Below are 20,461 nucleotides of genomic sequence, written 5' to 3'. Positions count from 1 at the left end.
CCTATCTTACTTTTATTCATTCATTGAATATTCATTCCCTCTTTTTTTCACACTCTTTTCCTCACTTCTTTTCTCTCTCTTCTTTAAAAATATTAATAGAATTTGAATTTAATATTATAATAATAGTAAGGAACAAAAATAAGGATAGTTGTTGTAGTTATATCACTTTGTATTATCTTAAATAACTAAAATCCTATTAATTTATATTATTTTTAAGGAACACCTTTGCTCTAATAATCAGAGCTGGGAACTTGGTTCAAAAATGGTAAAACTAAAAAAATTGATATATTTAATTATATATTTACAAAATTTGTCATACTTTTGCATGTCTTTTGCTACAATAAACACTATTGCAAAGTAAAATATTGTAACATCATCTGTTTTTAAACGAAGAGACGAATCAAATAGTCACATGGCAACAACTTGGATTCAATGTACGTAATTATGGGAAGCGACGGACACAGAAGAGGAAAACAGATCTATTAGAATGCAAAAAGTTGTTTAGAGTTACAGGGCACACTTGGATAAGCATTCACTACAAATTACTACAACTGTTGCACTTCCTAGTAACCTGGGAATGAATTTATATTAAAGCCCTTCCAGTATGGCATAGCAGCTTAAAGCACAGTATATTATTGCTTGAAAATCTTTGTTTATTTTAGAAATCAGTTCTGGGAATATTTTCATGTGAAGATGGGTAAAAATGATGGAGTGGCTGTTGGAATTGATCTAGGCACAACATATTCTTGTGTAGGAGTTTGGCTTGCGCAACAAGATCGTGTTGAAATCATAGCAAATGATCAGGGTAACAGAACTACGCCATCATGTGTTGCTTTTACTGATACTGAGCGTTTCATTGGCGATGCTATGAAACAGTATTATGACTACTATATTATGACTGTATTACTATATAACTATGGTAGTTAAATGTGTTGGAAAATATGGGTATAAGTCCAATATTGGTAAGTCATATTTTTGAGCATTATGACTAAAAGATGTGTGAGATATGATGATATTCTCTTAATAATGGAAATTATTATTTTCCATTAGAATTTGGCTCAAATATTATGGCATAAATTAATTTGATTTTGTTTCAGATTAATTGATATGGTGTATGTCTTGATATATTCAATCTGATTCTGTTTCAGATTATTTATGGAATAGAGTAGCTTGCAAGTATTACACCGATTCCATAATTAATGATATTTAATTATGGAAAAGAGTAGCGCACAAGTCTATCTACACCTATATAAACACCTCTAAGGCGTTAGGGTTAGACACACCAAAAACATATTCGTCTCTAAACACAAATCTCTCTCTCTCGGTGATAGTTTCGTGCCCGTTCAAGCTCGCTGAAGGTGCTCGTTATCCGTAACGCCGCCGCTACCTCGTTTTATCCTGGGAGGCTATCGACTCGCACATACGGTGAGAGGCGAAATAGTTTTAAGGAGACAGTTTCAACTGGACTCGAGGATCTCTCTTCTGTTTATATCTTTTCTTCCTCCGTTTGATTTCGTTTACTCACGCACACACTTGTTTGATTATTTGTATTAATCGCAGATTGTTTTCACAATCTTAAAGCTATTTATTTTATATACATCTGTGACTGATACATCTGTATCTGCTTGTTTTGTTGAGTAACAGATCGATGGAGAACCAAACTGTGAACGATTCGATGAACATGACGGCTGATCCCAACGCACAGATCACTGGATCTGATGGGGTTCACCAGCAGCCGATTAACCCTAACGCACGGATCGTACGATCTGATGGGGGTCAAACGCCTGTTGGACATGTGCCTTCGGGACATGTGCCTTCGGGACATGTGCCTGTGGGACACACTGTCATTGGACAGTTTAGTGTTCCTCTTGGACAGATATCGGCAGGATTCACTCCTCCGATCATACCTGCGGTGCCTACTGGTGTGCATACACCTGTAGTACAGACGCACGTACCATCTGTTCCACCCGTGGTGCCTGCTGCACCTGTTATGCCAACTGTGCCTGCTGCACATGCTGAAAAACCTGAGAAGTTCAACGGAACGAACTTCAAACGTTGGCAACAAAAGATGCACTTTTATCTGACCACGTTGCATATGGATCGCTTCCTTAAGGAAGAACCACCGTTGCTCACTGCTGAGAGTAACATGCAGACTGTGTATGCTGCTGATGCTTGGAAGGACTCCGACTACATCTGTCGGAACTATGTGTTAAATTATTTGTCTGACTCGTTGTATAACGTATACAGCGCAAAGCCAACAGCTAAGGTCTTATGGGAGTCACTTGACCATAAGTATAAAACCGAGGACGCTGGGGCAAAGAAGTGGATTGTTGGCCGCTTTCTTGATTATAAGATGGCAGACTCTAAGACTGTGGTCAGTCAGGTGCAGGAACTGCAGGTGATCATTCATGACATTCATGCTGAGGGAATGGTCATAAGTGAGTCTTTCCAAGTTGCTGCTGTTATTGAAAAGCTTCCACCTGGATGGAAAGATTTCAAGAACTACCTTAAGCACAAGCGAAAGGAGATGTCTATGGAGGATCTTATTGTTAGACTTCGTATTGAAGAAGACAACAGAGGGTCCGAGAAGAAAGTTAACGTTGCCACTGAGAAGGCAAACATGGTGGAGCATGCTCAAAGCTCCAAGCCCAAGAAGGCTAATTCTGGTAAAGGGGCAAAGCTGGCACCCAAGGGAGGGATTTCGAAGTCGAAATTTCAAGGGAAGTGCTACAACTGTGATAAAGTTGGTCATAGGTCTTCTGACTGCAAGAATCCCAAGAAGCCCAACAAGAAGAAAGAAGCAAACATGGTAGAGAATATCTCCAAGGAGATGGGTGACATAGACCTCTGTGCTACGGTCTCTGAAGTGAACCTGGTCGGTTCTAATCCACGTGAATGGTGGATTGATACTGGTGCTACTAGGCATGTTTGCTCAGACAAGGCGGTTTTCTCTAGCCTCAAAGCTTCCGATGCTGGTGAGAAACTCTACATGGGGAATTCAGCAACTTCTACCATTGAGGGTGAAGGCACGGTGATCCTGAAGATGACCTCTGGGAAGAATCTGACTTTGAAGAATGTACTTTATGTGCCTGATATTCGCAAGAACCTTGTGTCTGGTTCTCTGTTGAATAAGCATGGCTTTCGCATTGTAATAGAGTCAGATAAAGTTATTTTGTCTAAGAGTGGTATGTTTGTAGGCAAGGGTTATTTAACTGATGGGCTTTTTAAGCTCAATGTAATATCCGTTAAGGACGATAATGAAATGAAGAATTCTTCTGCTTACTTGCTTGAGTCTCCTAATTTATGGCATGCTAGATTAGGACATGTAAATTATGACACTTTACGACGTTTAAGTGCAAAAGAATACATACCTAAACTTACTATCGATCCAAAACATAAGTGTGAGACTTGTGTTGAGGCAAAATTAACGAGATCATCATTTAAACGTGTGGAAAGGAACACCAAAGTGCTAGACCTAATACATAGCGACATATGTGATTTAAAATTCGCTCCAACAAGAGGAGGAAACAAGTATTTTATTACATTCATTGATGATTGTACAAAATACTGCTATGTATATTTGTTGAAAAGCAAAGACGAAGCTATAGAGAGAAAATCAAAACGATACGAAGTGATCGTGGAGGTGAATATGTTGAACCGTTTGGGGAATTCTGTTCACAACATGGTATAATCCATGAGGTCACTGCACCATACTCCCCTCAGTCAAATGGTGTGGCTGAAAGGAAGAATCGCACTCTGAAAGAGATGATGAATGCGATGTTGTTAAGCTCTGGGCTCCCACAATCGATGTGGGGAGAAGCCATCTTAAGCGCAAATAATATTTTAAATATTACGATGCGCAAGAATAAGGATGTAAGTCCTTATGAAATGTGGAAGAAAAAGAAACCAAGTTACCAACACCTGAAAGTGTGGGGGTGCCTTGCAAAGGTACTGATCCCTACACCGAAGAAGGTGAAGATAGGTCCTAAGACTGTGAATTGTGTCTTCATCGGATATCCTCCACACAGCACTGCATATCGGTTTCTTGTTCATGAATCCAAGATTCCTGATATTCAAAAGAATACCATTATGGAATCAAGAAATGCCTCATTTTTTGAGACGATGTTTCCCTGTAATCCAGGAAACCAACAACCTACGACGTCTAAACGATCTCATGAGTCTGTAGATGACGATAATGAGAGTGACGAAAGTGAAGACGAAAATGTGGGGGTAGTGAGAAGGAGCAAAAGACAACGAACGGAGAAATCCTATGGGTCTGATTTTATGACCTATTTGCTCGAAGAAGGTGACCCAAAAACTTATAAGGAGGCGGTTACCTCACCTGATGGACCTATGTGGAAAGAGGCCATCAAGAATGAAGTTGATTCAATTATGCAAAATCATACTTGGGAATTAGTGGACTTGCCAACTGGTTGCAAACCATTAGGTAGCAAGTGGGTTTTCAAGAAGAAGTTGAAAACTGATGGCACTATTGATAAGTATAAGGCCAGACTTGTAATTAAAGGATACAAGCAACAAAAAGGCCTTGATTACTTTGATACATATTCTCCTGTAACGAGAATAACGTCCATAAGGATGATGTTTGCTATTGCTGCAATGCGTAATCTAACTGTACATCAAATGGATGTGAAAACAGCTTTCCTAAATGGAGACATAGATGAAGAAATCTATATGGAACAACCTGAAGGGTTTGTTGTCCCAGGACAAGAAAGGAAAGTGTGTAGATTGGTGAAATCATTGTATGGTTTGAAACAAGCGCCTATGAAATGGCATGAAAAATTTGATGAGGTCGTGCTGGCCAATGGTTTCAAAATCAATGAATGTGATAGCTGTGCCTATTACAAGGATAACGAGAACAGCTATGTCAAGGAGAATGACAATGGCTATGTCATGATGACACTATATGTAGATGATCTACTTATTGCTGGAAGCAATGATAAAGTTATCAAATCTACAAAGGACATGTTGAAATCAAGGTTCGACATGAAAGATATGGGACTAGCAAATATAATTCTGGGAATTCAAATTTCTAGAACATCAGAGGGTCTCGCATTAAGTCAACCACATTATGTTGACAAGATCCTTGAGAAGTTTCTTAAGGATGACTTTGAGAAAGCTAGGACACCTGTAGATATGACTTTGCACCTATCCAAGAACAAAGGTGTAGCTGTTTCCCAATTGGAATACTCGAGGATAATTGGTAGTCTGATGTACCTCATGAGTTGTACAAGACCAGACATTGCATACTCAATTAGCAAGTTGAGTAGGTTTACGAGTAATTCGGGAGCTGATCACTGGAAAGCGATTATAAGGGTACTAAGGTACTTGAGGGGAACTCGAGACTATGGACTGCACTATGGCAGATACCCAGCAGTATTAGAAGGATATACTGACGCAAATTGGATATCTAGCAAGAAAGCACTTAAGTCTACGAGTGGCTATGTGTTTACATTAGCTGGAGCGGCAATATCATGGAAATCCTCAAAACAAACGGTGATAACTCATTCCACGATGGAAGCTGAGTTTGTGGCACTAGATAAATGCGCCGAAGAGGCTGAATATCTACGTCAGTTTCTGGAGGATATTCCAAGATGGCCAAAGCCTGTAACTGCAATAGGGATTCACTGTGATAGTCAATCCGCTATTGGCAGAGCACAGAGCACGATGTATAATGGAAAGTCTCGTCATATACGACGACGACACAGTTCCATTAGATAATTGATCTCAACCGGAATTATCACTATTGACTATATACCGTCAAAGGATAATATCGCGGATCCACTAACCAAAGGGTTATCAAGAGAAGTGGTTGAGAAATCATCGAGAGGGATGGGCCTTAAGCCTATTGCTTAACGGCATCATGGTGGACACCCAACCATTGCTGACTGGAGATCCCAAGAACTTGGTTCAATGGGACAACTAAATCATGATGACCAAATCACTGTGGGGGTAACCCCTGGCCTGTTCCTATGATGAGGAAACAGTGAGACCCGTAAGGTACGAGGTTAAGCTTTGAGCCTTTAATGATCTTTGATGAATACGTGGAGCTCAGGAGTGAACGCATGGAATTCAGTTGAGTAAACGCGGGTTACTCTATAAGATAAAGATCACCTATGTGGGAGAGAAGTGGGGCCGCTTCAAAGGAGAATTGCGAGGCACAATTCTTTAGAAACTTCTGCAGAACCAGGACGATGTTCCATGGCCAAAATGGACATACTCATGAGAGCTGAACGAGTCAGAAACGATATAGTGATAAGTATATCATCGTTTACATAAACGGTCGAACAGTTCAAGGACAAGCACGTCTACTGTCTACCAGTAAAGTCGGTATGCTTACTCGAGCGAAGGTTCAAGGAGCATTCTCTACCTATCGTATGCTATATCTGATCGAAGAAACTATCACCAAGTCAAACTCCGTGTCTGTCTGTCTGTCTGTCTGGTGTGTGCTACTAAGATTACCAATCTCACCCATGTGGGGGATTGTTGGAAAATATGGGTATAAGTCCCATATTGGTAAGTCATATTTTTGAGCATTATGACTAAAAGATGTGTGAGATATGATGATATTCTCTTAATAATGGAAATTATTATTTTCCATTAGAATTTGGCTCAAATATTATGGCATAAATTAATTTGATTTTGTTTCAGATTAATTGATATGGTGTATGTCTTGATATATTCAATCTGATTCTGTTTCAGATTATTTATGGAATAGAGTAGCTTGCAAGTATTACACCGATTCCATAATTAATGATATTTAATTATGGAAAAGAGTAGCGCACAAGTCTATCTACACCTATATAAACACCTCTAAGGCGTTAGGGTTAGACACACCAAAAACATATTCGTCTCTAAACACAAATCTCTCTCTCTCGGTGATAGTTTCGTGCCCGTTCAAGCTCGCTGAAGGTGCTCGTTATCCGTAACGCCGCCGCTACCTCGTTTTATCCTGGGAGGCTATCGACTCGCACATACGGTGAGAGGCGAAATAGCTTTAAGGAGACAGTTTCAACTGGACTCGAGGATCTCTCTTCTGTTTATATCTTTTCTTCCTCCGTTTGATTTCGTTTACTCACGCACACACTTGTTTGATTATTTGTATTAATCGCAGATTGTTTTCACAAAATGTGCATATGGTGGTTCGTTAGGTGTTTAATAATATTGTTAAATGTGTGAACACAGGTATTAAAAGGTTAATTGGAAGGAGATTCTCGGATTCAACGGTGCAAAGCGACATAAAGCTCTGGTCATTCAAGGTTATTGGAGATGGCGGTGACAAACCAAAGATCGTTGTGAATTACAAAGGTGTGGAGAAACTATTCTCACCTGATCAGGAGTTGTCTTCCATGGTTCTTATTAAGATGAAGGAAATTTGTAATATCCCGTAATTTTTTAGAATTCGATTAATAATAGAATAATAGAAAAAAGTATTAAAATTTGATTAAGATTAGGATTTAAAATTTAATTAGACTAATGGGCCTAAAATTTGGATCAGATTCTAATATGGATAACTTGTAGGTTAAGATATGGGGTTTTGTATCGTTATAAATACACCATATTCGTCTTTCTCGTTTTTTATATAAGAATTCGTAGGGCTCTTCTCAGCAAAAATCAGCAGTCTTGTAAAATTCGTAGAAAATTCATCGTAAGTCGGAATTCAGTGATTCTGGACTTTTCGGAGAGGTCTTTTCGTTATCTTCAACTTTCGTGTTTCGTATTTTCTAATATAACGTCGTTTAGTAGGTCAAAAAGGCTATATTCAGATCTGGTCAGATTTTAAGGTAAGTTTTTGATCGATCTTATTAGTGTTTTCAAATTGTGTGTTATGTGTGTATATTTGATTATCAAAACTTGGGCTAAGTGATCATATATTTGATAGTATTATGTGTTATAGTATATGTATTATTATATATATGTGATGTCTGGACGATAATTTGAGATCTTTGATTTGTGCCATGGTTTGTGAAAATATCGAATAAGAACTTAGGACCGCAGTCACCGGATTGTAGTGACAGTTTTGAGAAAATTTAGGACCGTTATCACCGGGTTGTAGTGGTCTTGGCATGAATTATGGATTTTGAATTATTGTTGTTTATGTGCTATGTGTATCGAATAAGAATAAGAATGTGTATCGAAAGTGTGTGTTTCGTATATCGTATCGTATAGATTATCGGTGTATTTTGTTATATGTGTGTGTGTTACTTGGCCTACTAGTTGGATCGATTGGTCTCTTGCTGGGCTGTATAGCTCATTCTTACAATTTCAGGTTTCGTCCAAGATTCAAGTTGGATAGCATTGGAGTTCGAGGACTTAGGATTGGAGTATATTAAATTTTGGGCTTCCGTTAGCTGCGTTTTTGTAATAGACACCTTTGTAATAGATTTTCGTATTAGTAAATTGTATTTTGTATTAGTTTTGATTTAGATTTAATGGTCCGAAAGTACGGGCCGTTACAGTTGGTATCAGAGCAGGCTGTCTTTCGGAGTGTATTAGGTATGGGACTAGTACATTCCCTAGGATTCGATCTTGTGGACCATAGTTTGACCTTTGGTAGATCAGGGGGTAGATGTGTCTCGAACTTTAGGATTGTTGTGAATTTGGGGACCAAATTCTTTTTAAGGAGGGTAGTATGTAATATCCCGTAATTTTTTAGAATTCGATTAATAATAGAATAATAGAAAAAAGTATTAAAATTTGATTAAGATTAGGATTTAAAATTTAATTAGACTAATGGGCCTAAAATTTGGATCAGATTCTAATATGGATAACTTGTAGGTTAAGATATGGGGTTTTGTATCGTTATAAATACACCATATTCGTCTTTCTCGTTTTTTATATAAGAATTCGTAGGGCTCTTCTCAGCAAAAATCAGCAGTCTTGTAAAATTCGTAGAAAATTCATCGTAAGTCGGAATTCAGTGATTCTGGACTTTTCGGAGAGGTCTTTTCGTTATCTTCAACTTTCGTGTTTCGTATTTTCTAATATAACGTCGTTTAGTAGGTCAAAAAGGCTATATTCAGATCTGGTCAGATTTTAAGGTAAGTTTTTGATCGATCTTATTAGTGTTTTCAAATTGTGTGTTATGTGTGTATATTTGATTATCAAAACTTGGGCTAAGTGATCATATATTTGATAGTATTATGTGTTATAGTATATGTATTATTATATATATGTGATGTCTGGACGATAATTTGAGATCTTTGATTTGTGCCATGGTTTGTGAAAATATCGAATAAGAACTTAGGACCGCAGTCACCGGATTGTAGTGACAGTTTTGAGAAAATTTAGGACCGTTATCACCGGGTTGTAGTGGTCTTGGCATGAATTATGGATTTTGAATTATTGTTGTTTATGTGCTATGTGTATCGAATAAGAATAAGAATGTGTATCGAAAGTGTGTGTTTCGTATATCGTATCGTATAGATTATCGGTGTATTTTGTTATATGTGTGTGTGTTACTTGGCCTACTAGTTGGATCGATTGGTCTCTTGCTGGGCTGTATAGCTCATTCTTACAATTTCAGGTTTCGTCCAAGATTCAAGTTGGATAGCATTGGAGTTCGAGGACTTAGGATTGGAGTATATTAAATTTTGGGCTTCCGTTAGCTGCGTTTTTGTAATAGACACCTTTGTAATAGATTTTCGTATTAGTAAATTGTATTTTGTATTAGTTTTGATTTAGATTTAATGGTCCGGATGTGTGGGTTGTTACAAAATTGCCGAAGAGTATCTCGGAAAGCTTATAAATAATGTGTATGGACGGTCCCTGCGCACTTCAATGACTCACAGCGCCAGGCTACGAAGGATGCAGCGAAAATAGCTGGACTGAATGTATTGCGTATTCTTGTTGAGCCAACCGCCGCTGCAATCGCTTATGGCCTTGACCAAAAGCTTGCAAGTAACTGCACCAGACAAAAAATTGTTTTAATTTTTGATCTGGGTGGGGGAACTTTTGATGTTTCTCTCCTTAAAATCAAAAAGGACAAGTTTGAAGTCATTGCTACTGCTGGCAATACTCACCTTGGAGGTGAGGACTTTGACAATCGTTTGTTAAACCATATTGTTCAAGAATTTAAAAGGAAACACAGAAAGGACATTTGTCAAAATGCTAAATCTCTAAGAAGATTGAGAACTGCTTGTGAAAAGGCAAAGAGGGTTCTTTCGTATAATAATAAGACAAGTATAGATGTAGATGCTTTGTATGAAGGAATCGATTACTCCACAAAAATCACTCGCGCCAAATTTGAGGATCTAAACATGGATTTGTTTATAAGTTGCGTGGAGACCGTAAAGAAATGTTTAGAAGATGCAGAAATGCATAAGAATAGGATCCATGATGTTGTTCTTGTGGGTGGATCTACTAGAATCCCTAAAGTGCAACAGCTATTGTAACAGTTTTTTGATGGAAAGAAACTTCGCAAGAATATAAATCCTGATGAGGCCGTTGCTTATGGGGCAGCTGTCCAAGCTGCAAAATTATGTGGAGAGGGAAATCAAAAGATTAAGAACTTGATGCTGCTTGATGTCACTCCCCTATCTCTTGGAATTGAAGTCAATGGGGGTGCAATGTTTGTAATTATTCCGAGGAACACAGCTATTCCAAACTCAATGCAAGAGCAATTCAGTACAGCAGCAGATTATCAAACATCTATTCCGATCGGAGTGTTTGAGGGTGAGAGAACGAAGGTGACAGACAACAATTTACTGGGAAACTTTCAAACCAGGGTTGTTCACGAACCGAGTCGAGCTGAGTTTTGGTATAAACAAGAGCTTTCATTTTTTCTCTGACGAACCGAGCCGATCCGAGTTTCTTTATCGAACAAAAAAATGTTTTTGAGCTCGAGTTCGTTAACTAACAAGCCGAACTCGAGTTTTTTTCGCGAACACATATGAGACGAGCCGAACCAAGTAGCTCATTAACAAATAAATAAAAAATTAACCTTAATGACCCAACATAACCAATTCAAGCCAGCAACTAATAAAACCATTCAAGCCCAACCCAATTATTTAATCCAAGCCCAACCCAGAGTAAAAGCCTAAACTTATAATACCGATTCCTTTGTAGTTTGTCCTGTGTTCTGTCTTCTGCTCCTCGATCTCATCTCTCATTCTTCTCATCTTATTTTTACCTAAATCTTTATTATGTTGTAACTACACACAATACACAAAATCATATCAATGAAGTGTGGCAAAATAAGGTTTCAGATTTGGGGGTTTTATCCAGAAATGAAGGGTATGTAAGCTGTTGTTTCAAGATACTTGTTCGATTTGGGTGTGTTTCTGATTTGGCTTTGATTTAATTATACACAGCCCCTTAGCATCATCTCTTTTTATCTATATATATATTTTTGTATATGTATATAAATCAAGTGGTGTAAGTATAATAAAAATATTTAGAAAATATTATTTTTCTCGAGTTTTAACGAGCCGAGCTCGAACCGAGTTCGAGCCGAGCTCGAGTCGAACATGGTAAAACTCGGCTCGAGCTCGTTTTGCTTAACGAACATATTTTTGTGTTCGAGTTCGAGCTCGCGTTGATGAACGAGCCGAGCCGAACGAGCCCTTACCGAGCCGAACTCAAGCTTGTTCGCGAACAGCTCTGTTCGTGAACATCCCTACTTTCAACTATCTGGCCTCCCCCCTGCCCCAAGGGGCAAAGTTAAAATATTAGTAACGTTTACAATTGATGCTGATAGGGTATTAAGTGTTTCTGTTGAGAACAAGACTACTGGAATCAAGAAGAGCATTAAAATAATTAAATGTTGTGCTCCAGAGTTTGAAAATGGAGAGAAGAGAAGAGAAGAGAAAGGATTATTTTAAAATTTTCCTTCCGAGGCATGCTCCCGAGTTTTTTGGCGAGAGAAGAGAAATGATCCGGAAAGAAAATTTCCTATAATTTTTCACCAAAACTTTCTTCCCAAAAATGAGAAGATTTGGAAAGATCCTCTCACATTATCTTCTTCTTTTTGGTCACTTTCTCTTCTTTTTTACACAAACTCGGGAGCACACGACAGTTTTATTTTCTTCTACTATTTCTTTTCTCTTCTCCTTCCATCTCTTCTTTTCTCTTCTCTTCTCCTTCCATCTCTTCTTTTCTCTTCTCCCCCAAAAAATCTCGGGAGCACAGCGTAAAAGAGGAACTCTTACAGAGGAGGAGATTGAACGGATGGTAAAGGATGCTGAGCAGTTTAAGTCTGAAGATGGAGAGTTTACGAGAAAGAACGGTGCAATGTTTGCATTTAAGGACTATGCATATAATGTGCGGGATGTCATTGAAAGTAATTGCAATCTTGAAGATTCTGTCAAAGAGATGATACGTTATTCTTTCAAGGAGGCTATATAATGGCTAGATGCAAACATGAATGCTGAAATTTACGAGTATGAGTACAAGAAGCAGCAATTTGAAGCTATCTGTAATCAACTACTTCCTCGTAATGCGGGTATTAGGATTGTGGAAGTTTAACAATCTATATGTTTAATTGCAAGATTCAAAATGTTTCTGTATTGATAATACATTGCAACTGCAAGCGTGGCTCTTAAATCTTTTACATGTTTTGGGGTTTGGCTTGTAAGACACAAGAAGTTTGCGCTTTGCACAATGTGAAAAAAACAATATATTAGTATGGAAAGTGTATATCTCATTAATATCAGCTCCAAATTAAATTTATTACTGTGAGGAAATCTGGTACATGTAATATCTTAAATCTCTCTCTAGTAGTAATTGATACTTCCATTGTATTGTCCAAATCTTAATTCATAATATACAATTTTGTAATTTTCATATAATAGATAGATATTCAATTAGTTGTTCAAGAACTTATGCCGAAAAATTGACAAAAATATTTAACACTTGGAGTGTGAAAATGAGTTTCGTATAAAATTGAAACTTAAAATTATACTAGTATATATATACTACTGGCAACTGTTATGGAAATTAAAGATGGTTCCTGGGCACCAAGTAATATAGCCTTAATAGCATGTCATTAGCACCTTAAAGGCCATGAAATAATTATATAAACTATATGCATCACATGGAGTGTAATAACAATTGACAATAGGTTATAATTTAAATTGAATATTTTAAAAGCTAATAAGTATAAAATATATTCAAGAAATTACAAGAAAAAAAGGCTAAAAGTTATAGGTCAAAATTCGGTTGCCTTTAGCTATAAAATGTTTAAAAACTGTGGATTTTATTATAAAATCAACCATTACTTGTTGGTGGCTTTTAAATTGGTCGAAATTGTTTTCAATTGGAGATTTCTCAGGTAGGGACAACTTTTATCAAAACACTGGCTGAAATTACATTGTCAATAGAAGTTGGGAGTCAAATTGTCAATGATCCAACTATTGGGGAGACAAGTATAGCACATTCAAGTGCCAGTTCTTTGCAAGAAGAACAAGGGTTTGAGACTTGGTACATGATAGTAACCTGATTAAATCCCCTCCAATTAAAATGGAGGTTCTCATAATTGGTGAACAACACACTTTCACAACCACGGTTCCTAATATGATTTCAACTGTGACTTCAGTCACCGGGTTACCTACTACTTCCATACCCTCCACCTCAAACCAAATAGACATCTCATCCACCTCAACACACTACACCACAACCTTCCCACAGTTGATGATCTTTTGATTGAGCAGCTTGCAAGCCTAGCCAATATCTCCCAACAGCTCCTTACCACAGATATGTCAAACCAAGACTATCAAGCAATTCTACTCTCATACAAGTAGGATGTTGAAGAGCAGCAGGAGAGAATTGCAGATGAAGCAGATGGTAATGTAGATGCATGACTCTTAAAAAACTTCACAACAACTATGGAGAAGGCCTTAGTAAAATTTAGAGAAGAATATGTCACCATCTTGGGTAGTAATGCTAAGGTTTTCACTCCCCAAGAAGTGTATGATGCTGCGACAGAGGTGTACAAAGCACCATTGAAGATCTTTTTATCATATTGGAAGAGCCATGAAAAGCACTCTAGTCAAGTATCATATTGTTTTCAGCAGTGGAATTTATATTATGACTCTTAAACCTTTCCTTGATTGTTAATACGTAACAGTTTAACTACTATATTATGGATGTATTATATAAATATAATAGTTAAATGTGCATATAGTGGTTCGGTAAGTGTTTACTAATTTTGTTGAATGTGTGTACACAGGTGCTCAAAGGTTGACAGGAAGGAGATTCACGGATTCAACGGTGTAATGCGACAAAAAACTAACTGTTTACTAGGAGAAATTGAACTATCTGACGTGCATGCGGCACCACATAGCAAAGTTGGAATCTCAATAATGTTTACTATCGATGCTGATGAGATATTAAGTTGTTCTGCAGTGAATAAGGCAACAGGAACCAAGAAGAGCATTAACATCATTATAAGAGGAAACCTTGCAGAGAAATAGATTGAAAGGATGGTAAAAGATGCTGAACAATTTAAGATGGAAGACTGAGAGTATATGAAAATGAATAAAGTAATGCGTGTACCTCACGAATTGAGCCGAGCCGAGTTTTGATCGAATAGAGTCGAGTTTTATTTTTTTTCCGATGACCCGAGTCAAGCCGAGCTTTCTTATCGAACAAAAATTGTGTTCGAGATCGAGCTCATTAATAAACGAGCTGAGCCGAGTCAGAAAAAAATAAGGCCAACCGGTATTTGACTGTGAAAATAACTTATAAACAAAAATTATTTTTTTGAAACTTTGGTTATATCACTAAAATATATATATCTTGACATCCATACGATTGGATCGATGTAAAATATTTTTTAAAAATTCGAAATACCAATTCATGACTAAAAATATTAAGAATTTATTATAATTTTTTGAGTTTTAACGAGCGATCTCGAGCCGAGCGAGCTCAAGCCAAACAACCCAAAACTCGGCTCGAGCTCGTTTTTCTTAACGAACAGATTTGTCTGCTTGAGTTCGAATTCGAGTTCGTTAACGAGCCGAGCTGAATGAGCTCTTAACGAGCCGAACTCGAGCTTGTTCACGATGAACAACCCTAAATGCGTGAGCTGTTCGTGAACAGCCCTAAATGTGTGCATTTAAGGATTTTGTATATAACAAGCGGGACGACACTGACAATAATTCTAAGCTTGAAGCTTATGTTAAGAAAATGTTAAGTTATCATTTCAAAAAGACTATTGAATGGACGAAGGAAAACGAGAATGCTGAAGTTCACGAGTACAAGAACAAGAAGTAACAGTTTGAAGAAACCTGCAATCAACTACTTCATGGCAATGCAGGTATCAAGATTGAGAAAGTTAAACAATCAACATCTCTAGTTGCCTGATTGAAAATGCTTTTTCGGTCTGGTTGTACAAAATTTAACCGGTAGGGGTGAGCAACGGGTCAGAACCGAACCGAACCGGAACCGAAAAAACCGAGAACCGAAATAGGAATATTTCAAGAACCGAGCCGGACCCGTTTATATATAAGAACCGAACCGGAACCGAACTGTAAATTTCTGTTCAGTTCGGTTCTGAACCGAAAGAACCGAATTTATATTTTATTTCTTATTTATTTATTTTGTATATTATTTTATATTCTGACTTTTTAAATTTTGACTAGTTTTGATTATTTATTAAGGGTAATTTAGTAAAAGAAGATTTTTATTTATGGTGGATCATTTTGAATTCGATTACTTTCTAATATTTAAGAAAAAAAATATTTATAAAAAATATTCAAAACTCCATATATATTTTAAGAAACGAGTACTACAATAAATTCATATTTCCTTAAAATTTATTATAATATTATAAATAAGATTATATACTATGTAATATATATACATATGTTTATATATATATAGGGAATGATTAAATATAAATTAAAATTAAAATGGAAACTAGGAACCGATCTAAGCCATTAGATCTACCTAATCTGATGGACCCCCTAAATCACTCCACCCAACTATTCAGCACTCTCCCACACCCAATTTCAGCTTTTCCCCTCCGTTTTTAATTTGATTTTTCCGTCAAACCGTAAGTTTTTTTTAAAATCCGATTTCATTGTATTTTTCTACATCTCTCAACGATCGATTTGCATACCATATGTGTTATATTTCGAATTAATTTAAAAAAAAAATTGGTTTCTAGTTTATATTCTAAATTGGTTTATATTGGAGTAGCCCCTATATATATATATATATTTGTATTTTATTCATTTATATACGGTTCGGTTCAGTTCGTACGGTTCTAGTATGTTAAGAACTGAAACCGAACCGAACCGAGAACCGAAATTTCTAGAAAAACAAAAACTAAACTGGAACCGAATCAGTTAAGAACCGAACCAGAACCGTAATTTTTGATCGGTTCGGTTCGGTTCTCGTTTTTGAACCGGGAAATGCTCACTCTTATTAACCGGTGCGGGTAAGCTCCAGCCTCCAGGTGCTTTACTGTTGGCCTGATTCTTCTAATGCTGACAATTTTAGTTGATAACGATTTCCATGATCACACTTGCTTTGTTTATTTATGGGATTAACTAAGGATTGGATTAGCTGCAATGCTTCATACTATAGAGAATAATTACTTGTATTGTACCACAGTATTTCCTATCGTGACATTTAAACTTTTTACATTGTTCACTTCAGATATTCAACTGTAAGTCTGTGAACATTTAAATTTTATTAGACAATGTACGAAGAAATATGACCAAAATGGGGATTCCCTTTATATCTTCCAACTTCACCATCCCCAAAACAATATAACACCAACTAGCAGATCAAAAATGAAAGGATAAAAGCTGCAATTAAACGGAGATGTTCGTGAACAAAATTCGGGATCGGCACGTTTAAGTGAACTCAGCTCGGCTCAAACGAGCCGATCGCGAATATAAAAACAAGCTCGGATAATTAAACAAGCCGAGCTGAGTTTTTTGTATGTTCGGCTCGGACTCGGCTCGGACTCGGTAACTCGACTCGGCTCGGATAAAATATGTATACATAATGTTAGGTATGAATACAACATAGAGGGGGGGTGAATGTGTTTTGGCTTAAATGTTTGATTTTCGATCGACTTAGGCTTTAGCAGTTGGTAGTTGTTAATGATTTAGTAGAATGGATGTTAAACATAAATAACTGTGCAAATATGTAAAATAAATATCTTCAAAACTCACTTAATTTTATATTAAAAATCAAACAGTGTTTTGCTACAAAATCTCTAAGTTCTTATTTTAGAACTTAGCTTCTTTCTTGAGAGAGAACACACAATTTTCTATTCTAATTGTTCTACTTAACTAGAGGACCAGTGTTAACTTTATAACTCAGTTAACTGCTGGTTTACATAGTGGATAATAAACATGCTATTAGCTTTTCTAAACTGTCACTTGTCATTTCTATGTATAGAAAAGCAAGTCTTCCATTTCTGGCTTAGCATATCTTTAGCATCCCGTGATTACTTTAATCTCCTCTGTCAGTTAATCTTTGCAATTGATCTTGCACATCTCTCAAGCTGCTTTTTGTAGACTTGTCAATCCAGTTGTGTGAATTGTTTGTTGATTTGCAACCTTGGATATTGAACTGTTCTACAATTTTGTACTTAGAGAAATTTCTTCACTTCGAGATCTTCCAATTAAGCTGTAGAGAACTCGACATCTCGATAGACATGTTGGCTTGTCGATATCTCTGAAACTTCATTGTTAACTTGACTTATCGACAACTCTGAGTTCTCTAGTGAATTTTGGTTTATCGATAACTCAGAGTTCTCTAATGGACTTTGGCTTATCGATAACTCAGAGTTCTCTAATGAATGTATACTTGTCGATATCTCTGAGTTCTCGAATGGGCAATTCCTGAGTTCTCTATACCCGGTGGATGTTGCTTATCCGTCGAGTAGTGAAGGCTTATCCGTCGAGTAGACATTTCTCATCCGTCGAGTAGATGTTGCTCATCCGTCGGGTAGATGTTATTCATCCGTCGGTACTCTATGGAGTTTAAATGACTTCTCGATAAGTCATTATGGAGTTCTCGAATGATTTCTCTATAACACTAATTCTGTGACTTGTAGAGATCTTGACTTAAAATGTTTTACACCAAACGGATTTATTCAACTCCAAGCTTCTTCATAATTCTTCTGAGGCATGATCTTCTTGATCTTCTTCCAGATAGAATTCTTAGGCTTGACACTATTTAGAGAAAAATGCTCCAGTCTGCTCCATTTACATTTTACAGACATTAAGTGTTACAAGTATGAATTACAGATTAAGGTTACAATACAACTAATCTTAGGGTTGTCAGTATGACTTAGTCTTGTTATAATACAGGCATGTCTTGCACAACAATCTCCCCCAATTTGTGAGAAGATTGCTTATCACAAATTTATGCCTATTAACAAGACTAACCCCAAGTTAAAGAATGAAAATAAAATAATACAAAAGCTGATACAACACTTGTACAATAAATATTTGACAGTTTACAATAATTAAGTAAAGACTGAGCTGTCTGATTCTTTCTCAATTATGTTCTTAATTTGCACAAGTATTTCCAATTCTTCTAGGATGGGGGTGTCAGTTAGAGCCTCTATTAGTTTCATCAAATCTGGCTTAGGATATCTAGCTAACATCCCTATCCTATAACTTGACAAAGAGCCAGCTTTTATATTCAGAAATCTTCCATCATTTGATATTCTGCTCTTGCCTGCTGCCTTCAACTCTTCTGATCTTCTGATATACTCAGATCATAGATGTTGATGATATTATTAGCTCCAGTCATCTTTGACATTCTTCTGAGGCATAATTCTTTGACATCATCTATTATATATTACAATCTCCCCCAACTTGTTCATCATGAAATTATGCACAAGTTCTGATTGATGATGTCAAAACTTTAACTAAATGCAGAAACCAAAACCAGTCTTCCCATCAGGTCTTCTTTTGTTGAGTTGTATTTAGATTTATTCAACATCCATTAGCTGTTTTAGCATTTAGATATATTCTCCCCTTTTTTGACATTATCTCCAGGAAGAAAGATCCAGCTAAATGCACATTGTTCAAGCTGCTGTCAATGTCCATTTGGAACACTATCTGCAGCTCCAGGCTTCATTGAGATTCATGGTGATAAGCTTTAAACAATAGAAGATTCACTTAGATCTGCAGAAAAATCTGTTAGTGATAAAAGTCATAAGCTCTCTGTTCTTTTGAATAAGTAGTCTCACCAATTCTCACTGCACTAGTCTCATGACTTTTGAGAGTCAGAGTTCCCTCACAAGGATTTCTAAATCCATACATTCATCTACCTCTCCTTTTGCCAGGAAGGATCCTGCCTCTCTTATTTTTTTTCACTCAATATTTTCTCTTATCCTCACATGAAAGGCTCAAATGTTGTTTGACCTACAGAAATAAGAGGTGGTTGAGAAGAGGTAATTTGTGATCATATGATTAGAGGAAGACCATATAGGGCTAATCATACTCATTTCACCATAAAAATGAGTGCATAAGCATCTATGACTGGGGTCACAGTTTGACTCACAGATTGCTCTGTGGTTGTGACAGTATGTTGTCCTCCACTTGTAGTGAGAACCTCCATTGGAATTGGAGAGGATTTGACTGGGTTACTGTCATGTACACCAACCTCAAACCTTTGTGCACCTTGCAGAGCACTGTCACATAAATGTGATAAGATTGCCCTTCTTATGACATTGTCATAGGCAATTGTTCTTCTAGCTTTGACTGCTAAGACAGCTTCTGCTAGAGTTATGAGGGAAGTTGTTCCTTCTTGAGGAACCTCCAATTGAATTGGAGAGGATTTAGATAGCTCCCCTTAGGAGTACTACCCTCAAACCTATCAGTCTGTTAAGACTGTTTTGCACATGAAGGTGCATTAGTGATACTCATGAAAAGCTGATAAATTTCCATGTTTGTGATACCAGTTCCTTTTTCTCAAACAATCAAAACAACTGAAGAACATTTTGGGGATTTTGTCCTTTTGTAAAACAGGTTCCTTTTGAGAGTTACCTGAATGGGATTATGTTTGAGTTTGTGTTTGTGTTGCTGTGCCTGGGTAAACCGCAGTTTGGTTTTGAAATGTTTTAGCTGCAATTTAACACAAATACATGTCGATTGAAACTTGAATCTCCTGTTATTGTCTGAGTGGATTGTGTTGAACCTATAATGCATTGAACATATTTATCTGTATTGATTAGGCATAACCATTGAGACATGCAGTTGCAAGCATATTGATTAGGCATAACCATTGAGACATGCAGTTGCAAGCATTATGACAGAAAAACTAATAATCAATTAAGATGTAAACACAAGGCAATCATGACATAAACAATCAAGCGACAAAAACAAATTGATAAAGAAGAAGATAATTTCATTAATATTAAACACAGAGTACATTAAGATGCAGATTACATCAAGTAAATCCTAATCCTAACTACTCTAATTTAGACTTCTTCTTCTCAGCCTCCAACCTCCTTGCCCTGCGCTGGTAA

The 20,461-nt window shown here is 36.9% G+C and overlaps 1 pseudogene; it reads left to right on the top strand.

Annotated features, from left to right (window-relative positions):
- The first annotated feature begins 693 nt into the window (after window positions 1-693).
- LOC141680486 (heat shock cognate 70 kDa protein-like) lies at window positions 694-12,699 on the top strand (annotated as a pseudogene).
- Window positions 12,700-20,461: the final 7,762 nt, after the last annotated feature.

The sequence above is a fragment of the Apium graveolens genome, chromosome 8 (assembly GCF_009905375.1).
Source record: "Apium graveolens cultivar Ventura chromosome 8, ASM990537v1, whole genome shotgun sequence".
Lineage (NCBI taxonomy): Eukaryota > Viridiplantae > Streptophyta > Magnoliopsida > Apiales > Apiaceae > Apium > Apium graveolens.
Note: the sequence above shows the minus strand (reverse complement) of the source record. Positions and strands in the feature narration are given on the sequence as shown.